The sequence below is a fragment of the Eriocheir sinensis genome, chromosome 3 (genome assembly GCF_024679095.1).
Source record: "Eriocheir sinensis breed Jianghai 21 chromosome 3, ASM2467909v1, whole genome shotgun sequence".
NCBI lineage: Eukaryota > Metazoa > Arthropoda > Malacostraca > Decapoda > Varunidae > Eriocheir > Eriocheir sinensis.
Window position 1 is genome coordinate 23,191,922 of NC_066511.1, and position 25,000 is coordinate 23,216,921.

The 25,000-nt window shown below is 42.5% G+C and overlaps 1 protein-coding gene and 1 long non-coding RNA gene across 2 annotated transcripts in view; both read right to left on the minus strand.

Annotated features, from left to right (window-relative positions):
• Positions 1–25,000, minus strand: part of LOC127006921 (pseudouridylate synthase 1 homolog) — a 97,531-nt gene that overhangs the window by 28,679 nt on the left and 43,852 nt on the right. The window lies entirely within an intron of this gene.
• The window catches only part of LOC127006932 (uncharacterized), a 6,615-nt gene continuing 1,121 nt past the window's right edge, over positions 19,507–25,000 (minus strand). The window contains exon 2 of the long non-coding RNA XR_007759919.1: positions 19,507–19,853. This is a non-coding gene — a long non-coding RNA (uncharacterized LOC127006932). The remainder of the gene's footprint in view (positions 19,854–25,000) is intronic.

The window sequence follows — 25,000 nt, forward strand, 5'->3', positions numbered from 1 at the left end:
TCTTACACGAATATTTTTGTCATATTTAATAAAGCAACGATTCTCGGCTGGGAGTAGCCTTATCATAATTAGCGGGAGTGGGTTTAATTAAGCACAATCGCTCGAGGCAATTAATGAGTGTAAAAAATCTACTACGTTGCCTTTCCAGCGCAGACGTCAGCCGAGTTGTGAATATCAATTAACTTCTAACAAGGGTTATTATTTAGTGTGGATCAAGAGAACTGTACTGGTCTCGGTTTGTCTCTCTCTCTCTCTCTCTCTCTCTCTCTCTCTCTCTCTCTCTCTCTCTCTCTCTCTCTCTCTCTCTCTCTCTCTCTCTCTCTCTCTCCCATTGCTAATCTTGCATCCAGGTTATTAATTAACTTCTGACACGGGTCATTCTTTTTGTGTGGATCAAGGGAACTGCGGTGCAAGGACAAACTCATAATTATGTCTTGCTAGTTATCATTCAGGAGAATTATATTAAATCAGTCTGATACTACTACTACTACTACTACTACTAATACTACAACTGCTAAATGACAATAACATTGAGTTTACCTAGTCTTAGCATCCGTTAAGTTAAAAACTTACAAAATACAAACAAGGAAAAACAGTAGAAAATTAGATGGATGAAGGTTTTAAGAACACAGCGTGTTGGTGATGCCAAGACAGGGCAGCATCTCTCGGTGGTCGTGGAGATGCTAATCATGCAAGTCAGTGCGTGATACCTATGTGGCATCGATTGGTCAGTTACTCGTGAAGGGTGAGCAGATTCAGGTGGGTGAGCTCGTTTTCGTAGTAGGTGTAAAATTTGCCCAGACTCTGTCTGCAACCCCGCTTCTGTACTCTCTCTAGTTGGCGCTGCTGGGTCTTGGTGGAGGAAGCCCAAGCAGGTGTGTGTGTGTGTGTGTGTGTGTGTGTGTGTGTGTGTGTGTGTGTGTGTGTGTGTGTGTGTGTGTGTGTGTGTGTGTGTGTGTGTGTGTGTGTGTGTGTGTGTGTGTGTGTGTGTGTGTGTGTGTATCATTTCCATTCGAATGAGGCAAAAAAATAGCAGTCTATAAAAGTCCTTTCGGCTCTAGGATAAGTTCGTCTATCTTTCCTTCCCTCTCCGTCCCACACCTCCTCAGCTATTCCCTTTCAGCAGCGAGTTCTTTCTTCGTAGTCCTTCATCTTCAAATATCTGCCGATCCAATCTCGCGTCCACGGCCATTTCAAGATATAGCCTGACCTGTATCATGGTCCGTCTGCTCTCCTCTCCCTCCTTTCACAATTACGGTTATAGAGCTCAGCCCCCGAGACAGACAGACCCCCCTCCCCACGTGTGTGTGTGTGTGTGTGTGTGTGTGTGTGTGTGTGTGTGTGTGTGTGTGTGTGTGTGTGTGTGTGTGTGTGAGAGAGAGAGAGAGAGAGAGAGAGAGAGAGAGAGAGAGAGAGAGAGAGAGAGAGAGAGAGAGATTCCTCACAATGCTAGTGGTCCCACGCAGCATATTACTTCTTCCCTTTTCATATATAACACACATCATTACTCGGCGCCGTCAACCGTCCATCCATGGCTGCTGTACCGCCTCCACTACGCTGATTAATTCCCCTCCCCTCCCATCAGTACAACCATCAACAGCAATTACTTCAGTGCAGAATATTCCCCGTTATCGCTATGTCTCTTATAACCATTCACAATATTGCTTAAGATTTTTTGTGTTTGTTTAACGCGTCACACTGAACAGTCTGGTCTACGCCTCCCACTCAGCAGCAACACACGCCACCGCCTGCACGTTCTCCTCATCCAAACACCACACGTCTTGCTTACTAGTCTTTCATCAAGTCTATACAGTCAGTGTTTTTTCTAGCCGTAAAAACAATCTTCTTTTTCGTCCTCCTCCTTCTCTTTCTCCTCTTCTTTTTTCTTCCTTTTCTTCTTCTTCTTATTCCTCCTCCTCCTCCTCCTCCTTCTCCTCTTTCTTCTCTTCCCTTTCTTTTCTTCTTCATTTTCCTGCTCCTCGTCCTCCTCCTCTTTCTCCTTTTTCTTTTTTTTTTTGGTCTTTTTTTTCTTCTTTTATTTCTTCCTCCTTCTCCTGCTCCAACTTTTCCTCCTCCTCTTCCTTCTAGTCCTCCTTGTTTTCTTTTTCTTTTTCTTCCTTTTCCTTTTTTTTCTTCTTCTTTTTCTTCTTTTTCTGCGTACTTCTTCTTCTTCTTCTTCCTCCTCCTCCTCCTCCTCGTCCTCCTCCTCTTCCTCCCGCCACACACTCCCAGTAATGCCTGCCGAGAGAGCCAGAAGGCGAAGAATTTTATCTGGGTCCCCGCCTCCACAGGTCACCGTCGCCACCCCCCCCCCTCCCCTCCCCAGGTTTCTTGAGTAGTTAGCGGGGATATAAACTTTGATCCTCGGTGTCTCGCAGCCCCCGCGCTAAAATTACTTGCCTACAGCACGACCGTCACGGGGAGTTTACCTTTTTTCGCAGACTTTTTCTTCTTTCTTTCCCACTCTCTCTCTCTCTCTCTCTCTCTCTCTCTCTCTCTCTCTCTCTCTCTCTCTCTCTTTCTCTCTCTCTCTCTTACACACACACACACACACACACACGTCCCTCACACACACGGGAGAGTGCAAAATAGAGCAGTAGAAAAAGAAACGTGAGTGACTAAAAAAAGTCAAATAAATAAATAAAATAAATAAGAACACATTACCTGAAGTGAGACCCCCCCCCCCCACATCCATCTAAATACAATTTCTAAGATTATAGACATGAAGGATTATACGCATTTATTTTAATGATAGCAATTATTCTAAGAGATTATAGGAAAGGGGATTCGGAGTGGAATTCACATAAAACAAACAAACAAACAAAGAAGGCAAGAATGTGTAAGGAAAGAAATGTGGAATGGAAAGGATGTGGAAGGGTGATTGGGAGAAGGCTGGCTATAGCGCGGGATGGGAGCTGGCAAGGAGAGGAGAAAAAGTATGATAATGGAGTACTTTTTTTCTTTACAGTAGAGGAAGCGATCAAGGGAAGAAAAAAAAACAATAATGAAAAAAAAGCCCGCTACTCACTGCTTCTACAAAGAGTCAAGAGGAGTGGCCGAAAAATAGCTCAATTTCGGGAGGAGAGGTGTCCTGATACCCTCCTCGGAGATAAAAAAAATCGAGAGAGCAGTATGTGATAAGAAAAGGATATCGAGGACTGGTCAGGGAGAAAATGGGAGACACGAGTAGAAAAGGAGCACAAAAAAACGAACTGAAAGAGTCGAGAAAAATATATCCAATTCTGATTCTGAACATGGAGTTAGAAAAATGATGAGTAATGAAGGAGTGAGTGAGGGAAATGAGAGGAAATGGAGGTTTCAAAAAGTTTGGTAAGAGGACGGAAGTGTTAAGAAAGTAGGAGAAAACTATGCATAAAGAAAGTAGGAAACGTAGATTCTGAATATGAAGTTAGAAAAGAGTTATAAGTAATGATGTGGGGAGTGAGAGAAATGAGCAGAGAAGTAAATTTAAAAAAGTGGAAACGAAAGTGGAAGGAAGTGTTAAGAAGGTAGGAAACTTGGGTTCATCGTACGAAGTATAAGAATAAAAAGAGATGAGCAAGAAGGAGAGTAAGGCAAAGAAGGTAGTGAAAGGTATGAAAAATTGTGTAGGAGGGAAGGAAAATATTAGAGAAGCATACTGTAAAGCGCACTGAAAAAAGCGATTGGAGAGTGGTAAGGAAAGTACTTGTGACGTGGAACCATTAGAGATAAAGTAAAGAAAAATGGGAGTGAGAAGAGTAAACAAAACATATTGGAACAGTGTAAAAGGTTGTGCGGCTGGGAAGGAAAATAAAAAAACCCGTTAAAGAATAGAAAGAGAAAGAGGAAAAGCATTTGACGGCTTCGCTAAAATATGGGAAGAAACATCAAAAGAACCGTTAAAGAATAGAAAGAGAAAGAAGAAAAGTAGCATACGGCTTCGCTAAAACATGATCCAATAAATAATCTACTGTTACCATTACGTTGCTTCGCTTCCCTGTGTTCCTACAACGGTACTTCGCTTCTCTTCCCTCCTTCCACGTTCCTATTCTTTTCTTCTCCAATCGATCAGCGAGGGAAATCGAGCGTGTGCGTCAAAGCCCATTTTTTTGATAGAATGTTTATGTATCCTTCTGAAGTGTTCCAACCAGCAGTAAATGGCGTCCGCTGCGAGCCTTGTCCCATCCGCGTTCCCTTTTTACATCCTCATCCAATACTCGTTCCATCTGTTTTCCTCCCCCCATCCCTCCCCTTCCCCCACCCCCGCTACACACACACACACACACACACACACACACACACTCAAAATGATTCATGATGCCACACGCTCTTATTGTTTTCTTTATAATTTCCCTCATTAGTTTTGGGATAGAAATATTAACATGTTTAAGTGTTGACAAAGGTTATAGGGGTTGATATGTAGTGTGCAGAATGACTTAGTGTTTAGAGAAAAGATCACTCGCAGACTACCGTTAGTTTTTCTTTATCTTCTAGACACTTATCATCAATATAGCAGTAGCAGATCTTAGTTTATGAATCAGCATTTTTAGCGATGTATGAAAATTCTTCTTCCTCAGTGTAGGAAGGATTCTTGGGCTATGAAGTATTATTCTCAATGATGTAATATATTCCTCTCTGTGCAGTCAACTCTTTCTTTCATTACATTCCTTGTGGTCAACCAGTCCCAATCTGAGGACGGTGTCAATTAATTTCCTCCTGCAGAGTCACGTGAAGGCTAAACAAACGGAGACTTGTAATCAACCCGGTAGCGGCGACGGGCCAAATTTGTGGCTTTACTGTGTAGCAGCGACGGGCCAAATTTGTGCCATGATATCAACCCCCCAAAATAGATGATACATAATCTAATCACAAGTGCTTTGAAATATATTATGAAATGGTTTGTGTGAGGGGTGATTTTTTCTCATTTTTCTCGCTTGAAGGGACCATTAATTAAGAAACATGATCCCCGCTGCTACCGTTTCCCCGCGTTGTGTTGAGGCAATCACAGACTACAAACCCAATTCCATACTATACTAAACCACTTTCGGCCAATTATACAAAGCCTAGGCTCTATTGTTGAGGCATTTACCGCCCTTCCACTCTGTTCCTCCGCTTCTGAGATCTATATTTTCTCGTCCTTTTCTCGTTCTCTCACGCCGCTTTCACTTTCATTTTCTTTTCCTCGGCGTCTCAGGTGTTTGGGGGAGGTTGAGCTCTCTCTACCTGCTTCGTCTCTTACAACAATAATACTAATACTAATACTAATACTGATACTGATAATAATAATAATAATAATAATAATAATAATAATAATAATAATAATAATAATAATAATAATAATAATAATAATAATAATAATAATAATAATAATAATAATAATAATAATAATAATAATAATAATAATAATAACAATAATTTAGTCAATCCAGTCCTAAAAAACAATCTAGATTCTTGGGCTGATGGCAGTCTACTTTATCAAATTCCTCATGATTATTACGAAATTATTGCCATTATTTCCTAACATTATCAGAATTAAAAAAAAAGTCTATGGTATTAAACGAATTTTTTTCATTATACAGAGGTGAGATTACACATAAAATATCTTAACATTGCACGAGGGCCTCCCCGCTGATCCTCTTGTTGCACGGGGTCTGCATGGAAAATCTCCCGGCGATTCACTTGTCTTCTTAAACGAGTTATTGCTGTTATCTTTTGGCAAACACTTTGTAATGAACCTTTGTTTTCACCTGGGCCATAAGGCTGGTATTACAAGACACTTTGCTATATCACATCAGCTATTTCTAAAGGTCAAAGAGGGGATCAATCGGGTTCTAATGAGTGTTTCTTTTGGTTCATGGTACAAAAGAAGGGTCAGACTACCACCAGGGTCATAAAACTACCCTAGGAAATGCCCACAACTCCTACGAAAGCCTTGTCAAATATGTGTTCTTGGGCGGCGAAATGTCTCATAAAACGACCCTTAAAGTTTTCCATGCAGGTCGACATGTACTTGTAAACTTCACTCTTCCGTTTTCTCCATATCAATCTCCACTCAGGCTCTTAGACTCTCTTTGTGGAGCTCTTTAATATTTTTTCGTAAATTTTCCTCAAAAACAATTAAAAAGGTGTTATCGTCCGTAAATCTAAGGCTAAGATATTCATCATCTATCGTGGTTCCTGTGTTATCTCACTATTATGTAAGCACCTTTAAACAGCCCATGAATAATTTTGGAAGGCTTGTCATCTTGCCTAGCATCTTTCGAAATTGAAATTTTCTCTTATTTTTATTGGTATATTTTAAGGTTTGACGTGATTTCTCTCTCTCTCTCTCTCTCTCTCTCTCTCTCTCTCTCTCTCTCTCTCTCTCTCTCTCTCTCTCTCTCTCTCTCTCTCTCTCTCTCTCTCTCTCTCTCTCTCTCTCTCTCTCTTCCTCCTCCTGAGTGCCTGCCTAACACCTGAAGTTTTATCTAGGTCAAACCCTCACCATACACTACTACATCAACATTCCGAAATCCACTCACTAACTTCTCTCCCCAGCCCCTCTCGATTCTAATCCCTCTCCAGTTCCTCACCTTCCCCTTCCTTCACGACCGCCGCTACCCTGAGTCAGCCTCATTTTAATTCTACCCTCATTCCTTCCCTCCCCGTTTTAGCACTCCCTTTCCCCATTGCTCGCCCCTGCTGCCTAAGTAGTATTGCCTTCTCGTCCTTCCCACTCTCCAAGGCCCCGGAGCCATATACCTTTCCTATTCCCCCCCCCCCCCCCCTATCTTTCTTCCGGTGCTCAATTCCTAAGTCCTGTTTTTTTTATTTTTTATTCCTGTCTTTACTGTCGCACCCCCAATCTCTCTCTCTCTCTCTCTCTCTCTCTCTCTCTCTCCTGAACTAACTTCCTCACTTCAGTTGTAACGTTTCCCTTGAAGCTCCGAAACTTTGGCGCCTTTTTATACATCGGGAAGTGATGGCGAAAGTTTTTTCCTCATTAAGCTGTTTTACGAATAAATTGTACCCTTCCACTTCGGATGCCACTACATGTAGGCTAATTCACTTCGATAAGAGTGTGTGTGTGTGTGTGTGTGTGTGTGTGTGTGTGTGTTGGATTCACACTGTAGCATGGCTTGTTATATTTTATGGATTCTTTTGAAGGATATTGTTATGATTTGTCAGCCATTAATAATGATAATAGTTTTAACTCCTTTCATCCTGTTGACTCTGAGTGGAGCACTCTGATTGCTCTCAGGGGAACAGGAGAAAAAATATGTTGATGATGGAAACAAGTAAATTATATTGTTTATAGAGCTTTCTCTTTTTGAGAGCTCTGACACTTTTTTGTATTACCATAAAAGTAATCTCATCACTGGGAATGACATTTAATTTCACTGAACGATGTTGTAATTAAATTTTGTAATTGAAGTGTAGGGGTGGGGGGCACGAGGAGGCGGGTCAGACTCAGGAGGCAGCCTGCCGGCGCTGACCACCTGAGTGGGAGCGACCTTTTTTATCTGGGTGGACGTGAATAGAACGAAATAATTCGGAACATACGTAGTAAATTGTACATAGATAAACAAATAACTAAAATATGAATGAAAAGGTCGTGAACAGAAAAGAAGTAAACGTGGTGGGTGAGTATACACATAACACATTGATAGACGAGCGAGTCAAAGTGAAGAAAAAAATGAGAATAAAGATGCATTTTTATACACATGAAAAGCACGGAAAAGAAAGTTTGTATATCTTTGAATAGCTTAACATATGAATAAATAAAAACTATGGTATAACTTATGCATGCATTGAATTTAAAAATCATTGGAATGAAATAATTTAGGTGTTGCTGAACGAAACCCGCCCCCATTGGTTAATGCAGCAAGAAAATGAGAAGATATTCAACGGAAATCATAAATCATACCAGTTTGGTGAAGTAAGTTTCGTATTCGCTATTTGATCCCTGATTATCACACTAATAAAAAAAGTGTGAATAATGATAGAAGTAATAATAATGCTAATAAAAATATAACAGTAATAATACTAATGCTAATACTAATACTAATACTAATGATAATAATAATGATAATAATGATGATAATGATGATAACGATAGTAATAATAATAATAATAATAATAATAATAATAATAATAATAATAATAATAATAATAATAATAATAATAATAATAATAATAATAATAATAATAATAATAATAATAATAATAATCATAAACAAATAATGATAATAGTACCAGTAAAGTTTGTTTATTCTTAGCAGCGGTTATGCTGAAAAGTTGCAAATAACAGATAGAGGTAAACAAAATAAATAAAAAAAAAGCATTTGGTGGGTCGTGGCAGGGCAGGCGTTGGGCGCGGCGAGGCCATGGGTGTGTGCTGTGTCTGTGCCAAAATGTGTGCGTGTGTACGTGGATGAATGGGTGGGCGGGTGCGTGTGTGGGTGAGTGTGCGCGTATGTGTGATATGAATCATTACTAATCAATCAATCTCTCTCTCTCTCTCTCTCTCTCTCTCTCTCTCTCTCTCTCTCTCTCCTGATGGCGAACGTCGAATATTGGAGTTCTCAACCTTTTGCAAGCTGGGCCCCCCAAAGCTGGTTCAGTGCAGTTGGGGCTCCCCTCCTCCCTGCGATACCCACTCACCTCCCCCCCCCCCAACTATGCCATAATAGATAGATGGATAGATAGATAGCCCTTGACTAGGCTATTATCGTATTGGCTCACACTATTATTATTGTTATTATCATCATCATTATTATTATTATTATTATTATTATTATTATTATTATTATTATTATTATTATTATTATTATTATTATTATTATTATTATTTTTATTATTACTATTATTAGTACTAGCTGCATCTCCTTTGTACTAATAGCCAGTGAGTCCGTGATTTTGCGTGATTTTTCCCCTCCCGTCTGTGCTCGCGCGCCCTCGGGAGTGTCGCCCCCCCGGTTTAGAACCATTGGTCTAATACATAATAAAAAACCTATAATCGAACATTAGACTGCATCTACATTTACTATTAATACCAAGCACACACACACACACACACACACACACACACACACACACACACACACACAATCAGCTGTTGGCCCATTTGTCTCCTCGTGGCCGGCAGTCCCGCAACCGTACACCGCCAATGCTGCTGACGGGTTCGCGTATAACTAAACGTGTAATACCCACAAACACAGGCACAGCAGCACACCGATTCGCACGTCCGCAGCCGACATTTTGTGAAGGGAACGTTATTATTAGGACAGGGCTCGTTATTTTCTAATATTAAAAAAAAAAAAAACTTACGACAAAGGAGTTCCGGAAGTGATAATAAGAGAGAAACCGACGTCGAAGATAAGAAACAGGCATGCAGAGGAAATGAGGTGATGATGGAGATTAGGAGGAAACTAGAGGAGAAGGAGGAGGAGGAGGAGGAGGAGGAGGAAGTATCATCTTTCAATTAAAAATACAGGGGGAGGAGGGTTAAGAGGAAGATTAAAGGATGCTGGAGAGAAAGAGGAGGAGGAGGAGGAGGAGGAGGAGGAAACACAGAACCATGAAAGAGTAGGCAACATAAATATTGCTGACTCATTGCAAGGCTGCCTGCTTAAGTGATTTAATTACTTCGTCAGCTACTTCAGTAACCTGAAAAACAGCCCCAGGAACTTGCTGTACGTATACGTGCGGGACTGTTCAGTTCATTCCTGACGCAACAAAGTGACGGTCCATGCGGACTGCTTGCAGGGAGGTCGTTCCACTGGCGGATGACTCTCTTCGAGAAATAACTCCTGCCGATGTCTGTATTGCATCGCCTTGCAGCCGCCCTTGCTAGAGTCATTATTTGACCGTTATTTCTAGTACTCGGGTTAGTTGGAAGTGCAAAAAACTTAGTGATCATTGTTTCTGAACTGGTCCAGGTAAAGGAGGAGAAAAAAGGAAAAGGAGGAGGCGGAAGAAGAGGAGGAGAAAAATTATGATGAGGTGAAGCAAGGGTAAGGAAAATTATGATTTGAAAGAGGAGGATTGGAAGGAGAAAGAGGATTAGAAGGAGGAAGAGGAAGGCGAGAAGGAGGAGGATGGAAAGAAGATGGAGGAAGAGGCGAACGAGGAGGAGGTGAAGGAAACATGAAAACATGGAAACATAGAAAGACCGGCAACATCAAGCCTGTTACAAGGTTACCCGCCCAAGCAATTTCATCTACTCGACAGTCACTTCAGTGCCCAAAGAACAGATGAAAGCACTTTGGTACGTACGTTCAATTCACTCCTGACACAACGAAGTAGTGGTCGACTCGAATTTTAGAGGAGGTAATGGTTTCCGCGTTAACTACTTCCGAGGGAAGGTCGTTTCACTGACGGATGATATGGTTTGATGAAAAAAAAATCCTGCCGATGTCTGTACTACATCGCCTTGCTTGAGTCGGTAGATTTATTTCTATTTTCTCTTTTGTTCTAATGTATGTAAAAAAAAAAAAAAAAATCGGGTTAGTCTTGGTGTATCGAGGTATTCGCTTCTCGTAATCGAGTTTACTATTCCAAATGAGGGTTCGACCAGCTCTGAGGCTGTTTTGGTAACTAACATACACGGGTTTCGGCAAGGAGGAGGAGGGGTAAGGATTAGGATTAATATGGAAGCATGGAAAAAAGGAGAGCAAAAGAAAGCCGATTAGATCATTGGAGGTTGTCCCCTCTGGTGATTTTATGTGATCAATTGGCACTTCCTGCCCGCACTTCGGCACCTACGTTCAATTCACTCCCGAAGTAACGGTCGATGCTGTTTTTTAGTTGATGGTTTTCGAACTACTTCTGCAGGAAGGTTGTTCCATTGGCTCAGTTTGAGAAGTTCCTAGCAATGTTTGTACTACTTCGTCTCGCTTGAGTAACTAGATTGATATTTTTAGTTCTTAAGTTGTTTTTTTACTCAAAGAACTTGGAATGATCGACATTACTGAACTTCTTCAGGTACTTGAATACCTTTTTTTTTTTTTTTTTTTGCTGCCCACGTGCCGCTGGCATCTTCCGGTGGGGCCTGATGGTCAGCCCAGCCGTTCGTTCTGGCGCAGGCGAGTGTTTATAGTGGCGCTTATCATGCTGCTCATGCTGCCCCTCGTACATGATTGATTCGCTTCTTCGCTTAGACGGCGAGTCCGCCGAGTGGTGTTGAGATGAGTCAGGACACAGGTAAGATCATAAGGCGCACTCCGAACCCCAGCGTGAGGTAGCGTGAGTGAGAGGATCCGAACCTGAACCGTCGTCCGAATAGGTCCAGTACGCCACTTTGCCAACCACTATACCTGAATCGAATCTTCTCATAAGTGTCTCTTTTCCAGCATAAAGACACTGAGTCGCTTGAGTAGTTCCTCATACGGCTGAGGCTTAAGGGTGGAATAATTTTTGTAGCACGTCGCTAAATTCTTTCCAATAATTTAATGTCTTTCCTGTTTTTTGGGAACCAGAACCGCATCGGATATTCGAGATGAGGTCTTAACATTGAGTTATATAAAGACATTACTCCCGGCGTCTTACACTCGAAGGTCTTTGCTATGAACTCCAGTACAGATATATATTTATTTTTGTGCGATATATATGTATATATATATATATATATATATATATATATATATATATGTATATATATATATATATATATATATATATATATATATATATTTACAGTGGTTTGTATGTTTCAGGTCACTTCTGATGGCGACCCCAAAGTAGATTAGGAAGGGAAGGAGGAGGAGGATATCAATCGTTGATAGTACAACAGTTACGGCCTTCAAGAATAGATTAGACAAGTATTTTGATTTCAACCAGCAACTAAGATATTACTCATTGTCATAACAACGTTAAGTTCTTTCGAATACTGGTGTCCTTGTCCGCTTTTATCGCCCGGTTAGTGGTAGCAGTAATAGTAGTTCTTTCCTCTTTCCTACATAATTTCCATGCAGTTTCTCCATGCTGCATGGTTCTTTTTCCTTTCCTGCCAGCTTTGGCTGGAGGGATGGGGGGTGGGGAGGAGCCTTCGCCTTTGCTGTCCTTCATCTTCCACCTTTGATTAGATAGTTAGTGTAGCTTGTCACAAACAGCCTCGTAAGGACCAGCAGGTCTGCTGTTGTTTGTTCTTCCTTTGTGTTCCTTTGTGTTGAGGAGGAGGAGGAGGAGGAGGAGGAGGAGGCCTCCCTCCTCACCTTGGCACTTCCTTCCCGCCCTTAACCATACACACCAACCAGCGTCACCACCACCCTGCCCCGCCCCTCCACAGAGTCGGCGGGGTGTAGGAGGGGTGCCAGATACTACGCGCTTCGAGGGAAGACTCACAAAGGCGAAGTGATATATATGATGCATGAAGTAAAAAAAAGAAAAATAAATAAATAGATAAATAACGCATGCAAAATTTATGCATTCACTAATGATCAAAGGTACGTATTTCACGCGTACAGAAGCACACACACACAAAAAAAAAAAAAAAAAAATCTTGACTAAACAGAGGAAGAAAAAGTGCGATGCCATCAGTACAGGTAAAAAAGAATGCATTAATAAATCGCAGGCGAGGTCTGCATTACGAGGAGCTGCTCATTTGCATTTTGCGTGGTGCTTCAGGGTATACCTTCCCCCGTCCCCCCCTTGTGGTAGCCCTGCCTCTCCTCCCCCCCCACCCCCGGCACACTACACGGCAAAGGGTGAGGTGAGGCGAGGCAGCAGGAAGGGAAGAGAACAAGAGAAAAAGAGGGATGGGATGCGACGTAAAGAAGAAGAAAATAAAAGGAGATCTATTCAGTGGAAAGTTTGGTAAAAGTGAGGAGAGGTGAAGGTAGGGAAAAAGAGATGAAATGATATGTAAAGTGAACGACCGGAAAAGATGACATGTTTGGTGGAGGGAAAGGTTGGGCAAAGTGAGGAGAGGTGAAAGTAAGGAAGTTGAAAAAGTTAGCCAAATTGAAGGCGTGCAAAAGTATACATAAAACAAGGTCAGGTTGGTAAAATGATGAGAGAAAAAAAGCTGGAAGGGTAAGGAAATGGAAGGAATATGAGTGAGGGTAGAAAAGAATGGGAAGCAGAGCAAGAAAAAAAAGAACGAAGGAAGAAAGTAAAAAGAAGTTGAAAAAGTTAGCCAAATTGAAGGCGTGCCAAAGTGAAACAAGGTCAGGTTGGTAAAATAATAAAAGAAAAAAAGCTGGAAGGGTAAGGAAATGGAAGGAATGTGAGTGAGGGTAGAAAAGAATGGGAAGCAGAGCAAGAAAAAAAGAACGAAGGAGGAAAGTAAAAAGGAGAGGAAGAAACGAGCATAGACAATAAGGAAGAATAAGGAAAAAAGGAAAAGTCTATAGAAAAGATCTGCAAAGGAACGGGAAGGAAGGAAGGAAGGAGAAGATAGAACGGAAGCGCTGCAGTGACGGCGTGAATTTCCTTGCCTAACACACACATACATACAAACATACATACATACATTTCATATATACATACATGCGCACACATCCTTACATACACATCCAATTTAAAATGAAACACATAACCGAGGAAGTAAAAATGTCGAAGTGACTATACATTTTAGAACTCGCAGATGTCGTATGTTGAACTTGAGAAATACACAAACAAACAAAACAACAACAACAACAACAAAAATGAAACGGTTGCGGAGGCCAAAAACAAAGGCTATTCAGTTACAATTACAAACAAGCTTCAGAATCAATATCAACACAGACGGTTGGTTCATTAAGACTTGCTAAAATATATAATTACTGTTGATGAAGTGTGCAGCGTGAAATATGGCGTATGAAAGGAAGAAGAGAAAGAAGAAGAAAAGAAAAAGGACAGGAAACGAAAAAAAGGAAACAGAAAAAAAGAAGGGAAGAAGAAAAAGAAGATGAAGAAGAAGAGAGCACGAGAAGATAAGATGAGAAGAGAGGAATAATAATAATAATAATAATAAGAAGAAGAAGAAAAGATGAGAAGGAGAAGAAGAAGAAGAAGAATTAGAAGAAAACAACAGGAAAAAAGAAAAAGAAGAAAAAACAAATGAATAAAAGGAAGAAAAAGAAAGAAGAAAAGAAAAGAAAAGAAAAAGAAGAAGAAAAGAAGAAGAAGAAGAAGAAGAAAAAAAAAGGAGAAGAAAAAGAAGAAAAAAAGAGAAGAAATAGAAGAAGAAAAAGAAAAGATGAAAAGAAGGTGAAGAAGAAGAAGAAGAAGAAGAAGAAGAAGAAGAAGAAGAAGAAAATACAAGAAAAAAGAAAACAAAAACAAATGAAGAAGAGGAAGAAAAAGAAAGAAGAAAAGAAAAGAAAAGAAAAGAATAAGAATAAGAATAATAAGAAGAAAAAAAGAAAAAGAAGAAGAAGAAGAAGAAGAAGAAGAAGAAGAAGAAGAAGAAGAAAAGAAGAAAGAAAAGAAAATAAAAAAAAGAAAAAAAAGACTAATGTAAAATTTAAGATTAAAATAATGGCAAAACTTTACGAAGTCTTAAAAAAAAGTTTCACTGCTAACTTGTTCTCCCTCGGCATGCATTATATAGTTAGCGAAACTAAATACGAGCCTGAATTCAGCGTTGTTCTCTTGTCCATTACCTGATTCGAACCACCACCACCATCACCACCACCACCACCACCACCACCATCACGGGGCTGCCAAGAAGGGTTTGAGGTGTTTTGGTTTTGTATGAGCTCAAGACTCTTTGCATTCTCCTCTTCTCCTTCCCCTGTTTTTTCCACGAACAGCTCTCTTCTTCCTCCTCCTCCTTCTCTTTCTCAGCTTCCTCCTCCTCCTCCTCCTCCTCCTCCTCAGCTTGCTCTTCACCCTTCTCTTCCTCCTCCTCCTCCTCCATCATCTTACTGCACTTTTCAAATCCATTTTTCCCTCCACATTTTACCATCATCTTTTTAGTTCAGGAAAGAGGTGCTTGTAAATTCCGCGCCTCCTCTTTTTCTTCAGTATTTTCTTTTCTTTTTTGCTTCCTTCTTCTTCCACCACCACCACCACCATCACCTTTTCTTCCTCCTTCTTTCTCCTTCTCCTCCCCGCCCCCCCCATCCTTAAGAGCACTCCATCTTCACCCAGGAACCAACACCAGGCTTTCACTGCATACCTGGATATTATGGGCCCTGAAAGACTCCGGTGAGATGCGGGGAAAAAAAAATCTTAATCAACAAATACTTTTAGGTCTTTCGAGTTTTTCACCCATTGGATAATTCCGGAGCATCATCCATTTCACAAAATCATTCATGCGTCGATACTGCACCCGATACTTTTTTTTTTTCATTTTTCAGAAGAACGTGGCCTTAGGCAAGGGACGTGGCCGGCTGATTTAGATTATATTCGCTTTAAGGTGCAAGGAAAGAAACGCAGAAAAAGGAAAACAACAGGTAGAGGAAGGGAACAGAGGCGGCAGGGGAGTAAAAATAGGCAGAGGAAAGAAAAGGAGAGTACACACATCGCATCTGAAAAGAGGTGTGTGGAACGGAGGGGATAAAAGATAGAAAAGAAGAAATTACCTACGCGAAGAGAAAGAAAACTAAAAAGAGAATGGATAGTGAATAAAGTGTGGAGTAGGTGCCACATATTCAAATGAGTGTTCTCTTAATCAAGCAGCGCGTGGAGATAATATTAGAAGGAACAATGGGAATGAATGGACGAGGCAGGAGGAAAAAAAACACCGGGAAGGCAAAGAAAGGGGGTGAGAGAGCTATAAGAAGTGGTGAATGCTGGGAAAGATGAAGACGGACTAAAGGTAAAGTACGGAGAATGACATAAAAAAAAACAGAGAAGAGAAAAAGGACGATGAAAAGTGCAGTGTTCGGTGGGGAAATGAAGTGGGGGACAACAAGAGGCTGATCCGGGTATGAAATGAAACAAAGGAAAAGTTAAGCAAGCAGAAGCAAAGAGAAGAGCAGAAGAATGTGAGGAATGAAAAAAAATGAATAAAGAGGAGAAAAAGAAACGTATAAAGAAAAGGAAATTGGGAGAACTGCAATCCAACAAACAGAAACCAACCGAAAAATACAAGAGAGAACAACATTCAATACTTATACAAATACACCAGATAGAAGAAAGAAAAAAAAAGAAGTGCGCAAAAAATAAGGCAAAAAACCACAACCACACAATGAAAGGGAAAATCAATACAACAAACAGAGAGAGAGAGAGAGAGAGAGAGAGAGAGAGAGAGAGAGAGAGAGAGAGAGAGAGAGAGAGAGAGAGAGAGAGGGAGAGAGAGAGCGAGCGAGATAGAGAGAGAGAGAGAGAGAGAGAGAGAGAGAGAGAGAGAGAGAGAGAGAGAGAGAGAGAGAGAGAGAGAGAGAGAGAGAGAGAGAGAGAGAGAGAGAGAGAGAGAGAGAGAGAGAGAGAGAGAGAGAGAGAGAGATGGGGGGGGGGATTTACATAGGTATTCATGTTGTACGGACCCTATGGCTCAAACGAAGTGAGACTACAACAATCAAATGTCTCCTGATGGCCAACAGGACTGTATTTCTTCTTTAGTGAATATTACGGTCGAGATTGCTTTTAAAACGAGTTAATCGTGTTGCACTGGACCACTGAAGGAGGGGATTTATTCCATTATCTAAAAAAAATGTGGTCTGAATTTATTTGTTTACATGCATTAATGTTTAGTGGCACTATTTATTTTTCGAGACGTGTTATCGATCATAAACAATTTGGCTTTGTCCACATTCTTCTTGCTCCAGCTCCCTTTCCTTCTCGTGACCATGAACACCCGCCACCTTCCCCACTTCACCAACATCACCTTGTTTAAGTACTGATTCTAACGTTATTCTGCTTTTCCTTCCCTCCCCCTTCACCCCTTCTTCCACCCTCCTTCAACAATGGTTCGCTGTTTGGTAGTTACGCGCCTGCATTTGTTACTGCCAAACCTTAATCGAGAGAGTGTCACAAAGCAGTCGTCGGGCAGGTAAACTAATGAGCTATCGGGGAATTTAGTATTACAGCCACCTCGGTGTAAATGTCTGATGTTAAAGCGAGTGAATAACTGATGATAATGGTAGTGGCGGTTATGGTGGTGTTGGTGTTGGTAGTTATGGCGGTGGTGTTGGTGGTGCCGGTGTTTGACGCGTGCCCAGCCAAAAAAAAAAAAAAAATATTGTCGCCTGTTTGATTTTTTTATTTTATTTGATGTGCGTAACATACTTAATTAAGCATGTGTGTGTGTGTGTGTGTGTGTGTGTGTGTGTGTGTGTGTGTGTGTGTGTGTGTGTGTGTGTGTGTGCGCTCGCGCGCATTCATGAGAGCGGTGGGTGTTTTCACCTTTTTTACATATATTCCTCTCTGTGGAATCACATAACATTGTTGGTTTAAGTTCATCAGTTGCTAATTCAAGTATCTAGACTGGAAAATCACGTTAATGTTACAAGTAATTTGATATTTGCCGTTAGTAATTATGATAAAAATAAATATGTATTCATCATGTCTTTTGTTTATATTTTATTTTGTTCTGGGAATGTTGTCTTCCGTGAGACTGCGACAGAAAAAGGATCAAAGCTAAATATTTTTAGGAATATTATTTCATAACAACGTCAGAATACAGGTGAATCAAGTTATGTCCAAAGTCGACTTACTCCCTGTCACAATGGCGATAGAAATACCGCCTTTTCCTTCTTATTACCAATAAAGTGCCCCTGTTCCTCTTCTTGTGCTTCTTGAACAATCTGTTAGTATAATATGTAGCAAAACAGTCATTTAGCTACTTTTATCCTCGTAGGTAAATCACATATTTTTTATAAAATGTCTTTTACTTCTTGACATTTTTGTCTGTATTTTGGTTTTCATTTGCCAATCAAGTCCTGGGCTCAGCTTTTGCAACCATTACCTTTTAAACAAGAGCTTTAAAAATTCAGAGATTTACAACGGCTGCAATAGCAAAGTTTATTTCAAAAGACAAAAAATACAAAACATTCTAAAATATACATTCGTATGGAATATGCATCTCACGTGTGGGGGGGCTCCACTCACACAGCTCTCTTGGACAGAGTGGAGTCTAAGGCTCTTCGTCTCATCAGCACTCCTCCTCTTACTGACAGCCTTCTATATACCTCTTAAATTCCGCCGCCATGTTGCCTCTCTTTCTATTTTCTATCGATATCTTCACAGTGACTGCTCTTCTGAACTTGCTAACTGCAAGTCCACTAACTCCAGCGGCCTCGCCACACACGACTTTCTACTCACGCTCATCCCTTTACTGTCCAAATCCCTTTTACGCACGAGTTAACCAGCACATTCACTCTTTCATCCCTCACGCTGGTAAACTCTGGAACAATCTTCCTTCATCTGTATTTCCTCCTGCCTACGACTTGAACTCTTTCAAGAGGAGGGTATCAGGACACCTCTCCTCCCGAAATTGACCTATCTTTCGGCCACTCCTCTTGACTCTTTGTAGAAGCAGTGAGTAGCGGACTTTTTTTTTCATTATTGTTTCTTTTTTTTTGCCCTTGAACTGTTTCCTCAATTGTAAAAAAAAAAAAAAATGGCCATTGTGACATTACTGGTGGTGGACGATGAGGAGCCAGAGTGAGGTGGATGGCCTGTAGCGACAGTGTGACGCCAACTTCACTGAGCTGGGAACATAAATAAATAGAACAGTGTCACAGAAACTGAAATGCCACACAGGCTGAAGTGGTTATCAGATCTGAGCATAACTTGTAACAGGAGCACATAAACCTTACACGTGCTCACCAGTCTCATGCAAACGGCTGGGGAACCCTAAAATGAAGGGCCTCACAAAAACCCTACATACCTCACATAAACCACATATACTTCACATACCACATACTACATACCCACATACCACATACCTCACACAAACCCCATATACTTCACATGCCCACATACCTCACATAAGTCCCCCATACCTCACATGCCATATACCCACATACCCCACATACCTCACATAAACCCCACATACACAAGTCTTTAAGCAGAGTCGGGCAATATAAAACAAATCAAATAAGCCTCGAGCTGTGTATGCTCACCAACAACACGAACATGATGAACAAGGTTAGGCATGGTAAGAAGGAATACTATCATATAAAACACTATAGCCTCCACCAACTTAACAAAAACTTACAAGAAAAACACCTGCCACTACCGGCTTCACAGGGACCAGCGCTGCGTGGGATCGGCCAAGTCTAGCCAACACTGGAGCGGCCCTTGGGGGAGTCTGTGACAAGTCTGAGAACTCCACCTCTTGTGTATGAATAATTAACTAAGATTCAGAGTGGCTCGCGCTCGTCAGGGACAGTGTGGTGGACGCCGTGAGAAAGCGAATAATACGACCTCCACCTTCTTGTTTAATCTGTATGTATCTGTTTGTTCTGTTTTTTCTTCTTTATTTTCGTTATGGCCTAGTCTTCAGTCAGTTCAGTGTGCCGTGTGGTAGGTTTGTGATATGCATGATAAGTTTTTATGTGAAGTTCCCGTATCATGAAGGGATGCCCAAGACTATGCTGTGCCGTGACAAGCTACCTCACGGTGCGGCAATCCCATTATTTGCTGTGAGGGACATAAAAAAAACACACATTCCAATTGCCAACGCTAATATCTTCTTGAAACTATACATATTAGTAATATTATTAATGATTTATACATTAAGGCATTCATGGCGCGCGGTTGTGAGAAGATTCGCATTTCCTCAACCCCTGTCCACGCATGGCCTCCTGTTGAATAATGTTTTCGGAAGGTCATTCCAAAGTCGAGGACCGGCGCCGCCCAGCCCTTCAGCTTCAGGGATGGTCATCAGGATTTTCATGTAAGCAGATGAAGTCGTCTCGGGAGCATGAAGCTTGCAAGGGGCTCTCGAGCTCAAGTAATAATCCTATTCGCCTGGCTTCACCCGCAGGAGCACGAGGAGGCAAAGCTGGGAAATCCTGGACCAAGAAATAGTTCTGCTTCAATTTAAGAAACCATTTTTACTTCTATCTCTTTGGCAGTGCATTCATTTCAGAGAGGGAAAAGTCTTCCTGCCGCTTAATTTGCATGAACCACGCATTGTTACTGACTCAAAGATACAGATGGGTGCATTGTTGCAGCAGACGACGTGAGATAAGAAACGAAGATGTCTGAAGGAAATAGTATAAAACCCTACCATTACAACCACCACCAACTACCAGCACCAATGCCACACTCTCCCTCCCCCATGTGTTACTCGCAAACCACGGGAGCAGCAAAGGGAAAACGGAAACGAAAATGAAACGGATAAACGTCACCGTAAGCAGCAGCGAGAAAATTTAAATCGCTTGTAAGATGTCTTTCATAATTCAGCTTTTACTTTGCAGCCAATCTCGTACACGTCACCAGATTTCCAGGATACGAACGGCTCCGTGTCTGCAAAAACCAGAGATCACTTTTATCTTATCAAGCTCGAAAGGAAAAAAAGGAAGGCATTGATATTCATGGGATTCCAAGGTCTTACGTTTAACATTTGCATAAGAAATCCACATTCAGTTGAGGAAGTTAGCTCCCAGTTATAAGATCGTTGCAGTAGGCAGCCGGCGACTCACCTCCTCACCCACCCTTGACCCAATTTTTTACGCACCCTTTCTTAACACTTCCTCAACCGCTAACGACCTATTTCCTAGCTGAACCAACAAAGTGTCTCCTGCCCAGCCCACGACCTATCTTCCTACCTACCCACGACCCACTTCCACAACCACCCACGACCCACCTTCACACCCACCACGACCCACCTCCACACCACCCACGACCCACCTCCACACCACCCACGACCCACCTCCACACCACCCACGACCCACCTCCACACCCACCACGACCCACCTCCACACCACCCACGACCCACCTCCACACCACCCATGACCCACCTCCACACCACACACGACCCACCTCCACAGCCACCCACGACCCACCTCCACAGCCACCCACGACCCACTTCCACAGCCACCCACGACCCACCTCCACACCACCCACGACCCACCTCCACACCCACCACGACCCACCTCCACACCACCCACGACCCACCTCCACACCACCCACGACCCACCTCCATAGCCACCCACGACCCACCCGCCCACGACCCACACTCACGCACTGGTCGTCGGTCGCCACTCGGAACTTCTGTATGACTTCTAATTTCAGGCCAAGTGGTTTAGTATAATAGGCTTGTTAACTGTACTTAGCGATTCCTGGAGGAGGTTTCTGTAATGAATGAATGGCCGGCGTGTGGTGGGCGGCGGTGGGGTGCCGGTGGGCGGGACACAACGCGGTCACGCCCTCATTAGTAACCCAAGAACGGCACCAGAAATTCCAACCCGTGGCTTTCAACCCAATTACTATGTGGACCGCGTCTCTGCAGGTGCGGTTTAGCGATAATGGCGACTTACTGGCATCATTTTTAATTTCCCGCTGATGAGATTTGTCAGATTTGTAAACACGGATAGCAAAAGGTGACGAGATATTCTTTGGGTTATAGAAATCAAAATATGTAAACTTCATTAACTCCGGGTGAAGGACACACGCCGAGGGGTGGGGAGAGAGAGAGAGAGAGAGAGAGAGAGAGAGAGAGAGAGAGAGAGAGAGAGAGAGAGAGAGAGAGAGAGAGAGAGAGAGAGAGAGAGAGAGAGAGAGAGAGAGAGAGAGAGAGAGAGAGAGAGAGAGAGAGAGAGAGAGAGAGAGAGAGAGAGAGAGAGAGAGAGAGAGAGAGAGAGAGAGAGAGAGAGAGAGAGAGAGAGAGAGAGAGAGAGAGAGAGAGAGAGAGAGAGAGAGAGAGAGAGAGAGAGAGAGAGAGAGAGAGAGAGAGAGAGAGAGAGAGAGAGAAACACTATAGCCAGCTTCCCACCCACCCTCCTTCCTGGACAATTTTTTTTCTAACTTCTCCTCCCTTCCATTCCTCCCATTCCACATTCCTCTCACACTCGCCCCTCGTGTCTCCCTTATTCCTGGGGGTGCGGAAGTTTACTGTAAGGTTAAAATTAAAGTTAAAACATTTATAGAATCTGGAATGGGCTCCAAATTATTTAAGATTTCGAGAAATTGCAATCTCTCTCTCTCTCTCTCTCTCTCTCTCTCTCTCTCTCGCTTCTGTCCATCTATCTGCCTGTCATTTTTATGTGTAGTCGATATCCCCGGTACGATCTATTAAGGTTCCGGGGGGCGGTCGGTCCCAGTCAAAAAATGGCGAGGGTAAATACTATGTCGAGTAACTACCGTGATATATGATTCTTGCTTCGCTCATGCAGTACCCCCATTGCTTCTCATGACCAATGTCGCCGATGCTAAGGCTGACTGAAGAACTGAGCAACATGTGGGTAACGGTAACCTCATGCCACTCTGTGATGGCTGTTAATTGCCTGCTGGTTGCACCCGGGTCTTCCATAACAGCATTTCCTCGGCCTGAAAACTTACTCAGCGTCACACACACACACACACACACTCTCTCTCTCTCTCTCTCTCTCTCTCTCTCTCTCTCTCTCTATGGGAATTTGGACAACGCTGGCGCTGCTTTCCGCTCCGCCCTCCTCTCCTATACCCCCCACTGAAACCGACACCAACACTCCAACCCACCCACTTTTACCCTCCCATGCCAACTCGCATTTTACCACTGGCACTCTCATACCCGCCCACTCACACCCACTCACCCACACTATTACTGCCACCCCCAACTTCGCCCATCTATTCAGCCACTCATCCGATAATTCATCCAATCCAATAACGACACTCTTACGCTCACCCACTATTCAACCCACACTCTTGCCTATCCACCCAGACGTATTTACCCAGCCAATTTTCCCCGCACTCCTGCCCACACTACCACCTACCATCCAACATTTCCTCGCCCACCTGTCCACCCGCACACCAACCTCGCACTCAACCCACATGCACCCTAACCCCGACATACTCTCATCCACACACACAAAACCATCTGCCACCTGCCATCCACCCCTGCAGCCAGTCGAAGCTTGGAGTCAGAAGAGATACTGCGTGTTACATTATGCAATAGACGTTCAACGTAAATATCTATAAATTGTCGGCTGTTTCGGTCCGATCCAATTTTTCCTGCCTGTCTGATTTCGCTCCGGCATGGCTGCTGCCCCTATATCATGCCCGATGTTTGCCCCCATAAGCAATACGTCTAACATGATTAATGAATGGATAAACTTTTTTATTTATTTGGGCATAAAATTTCCGGAACGATCTCATTAGCTCATTAGAGGATTATACACGTATCAGGATTAAAACGATAAATTATCGGGGCCGTGGTACCAGTGATTGTGTGTGTGTGTGTGTGTGTGTGTGTGTGTGTGTGTGTGTGTGTGTAATTCACCATGGTCCGATCCCTCTCTGAACTCACGATTCCCGACAGTATTCTTTCCCATTGAGCTGTGGTTCCCTTGTGACGGATCTTTGCGAACGGCTGCAACCTCATTCCGTGCTTTAAGGTGGAACACAATCCTTGACTAAAACCTGCTACCCATTCACTGCTGGGTGGACGGGGACATGGATTAAATGAAACTGCCCATCCGTCTCCACTCTGACCAAGAATCGTAAACGTCAGCTATCAGTGGAGAGTGATAAAATGTATCCGTAAATACCAACAACATGAAGCTTTACCGTAGCGGCTTTTGTGGGCCTTTTTTTCTTTTTTTCGTAATGCCGCTGTTCCATGAATGATGTAAATATCTCAGAAACAGATGCATAATGTATCGTGTGTGGTGAAGTATTCATATGTATTCTTCTATACAAGCAGGTTATGCAATTAAAAAAAGATAGAGGTAAACTTGGGGGAATACGGTACAGCTATATAGAAATTAGTGTTTTTATTATATTATAGACGTCTCAGTCTTGCAGTGACATTATTAGAGTTGTGTTCGATTCTTCCTACCAGACGAGAATATTGTAAAACCTCTAATCATTTAGCATTTGATGGCAATGTATGATATTTCCTATGGAAGGCATCTATCACAGCAAACCAGCTATGTGATCATGTCAATGTGAGCGACAGAATCAAGAAATGACAGCTTTTTAAATCAGGTCTGCCCTGAGGTGAACAGTGCTGCAAGGCCGTCAATTAGACCAGCCACTGAGGCGGCAGCAGCCTAAGGCGGTACCGCCGCTCGGTCTCCAAAATGTCGAAGTTGCATTGAAATCTTGTTGGTCCAGTGTAGGGCACAAACTTGTTAATGATTTATATCTAATTTCAGACGCGATGACGATGAGAAAGAATTGTAGTGGAATTCCACAGTGTGATTGCCTCATCTGTGGTTTATTTTCATTGAAGTGAACTGGTCTGTGTTGCTATTGCTCAGCCGGCAGATGCGTGGGAAACCCTCCAGCTGCAGGCCGCGGCAGGAGGGAGGCGGCATAGATAGCACTATCTGGTCCAGCTTGACAAGGCGGTTGAATGTTGATTAATTATTATTTTGCTCATATGTTTCTTCACAGGAATGTTTCTGCTTTTTATTAATGTTTTATGCGTATGCGTCATATTAGGGGTATGGGGATGCCGGTATCGGTACCGGCTCCCGCTTACCGGTACTGATACCGGCACCAAATGTATCGGCTTCTGGTTCTGTCAGTACAAGTTCCGGTACCGATACTATCGGTCCCAGGGGCTTCATTATATTATACGTGTAGATGAAACTATGAGAGCTGCGGCGAGATATCAGTAATACTTCATGCTGCTGCCTCATTCGACGAGTACAGCTACAATAATGTCTTTCAATATTTGCGCATGGATTCTCCCATTCCGCATTCATTAAGGAACAATAAATAAAACAAGACGCTGGACCAATTATAGTAGTCAAGGATGCCGCCAGGAGGAACTTTCTGAATACTCTGAAAGGCAAGAACCGCATTAGCCGCGTAGGATATGCTTTCATGCGATTCGGGGAAATTCTTGCTCGTTTGGAAGACGAAGAGGCGAAAAAATGACGTATGAACAGCCTCTGCTTAGGGAAGCTTACGGTCCGTGTGTGATGGTTTGATCAAGATGGGGACATAGCGGCACCCTGACCTAACTATTTACCAGTCTATATCTATTCATCCGTCTATCTATCTATAT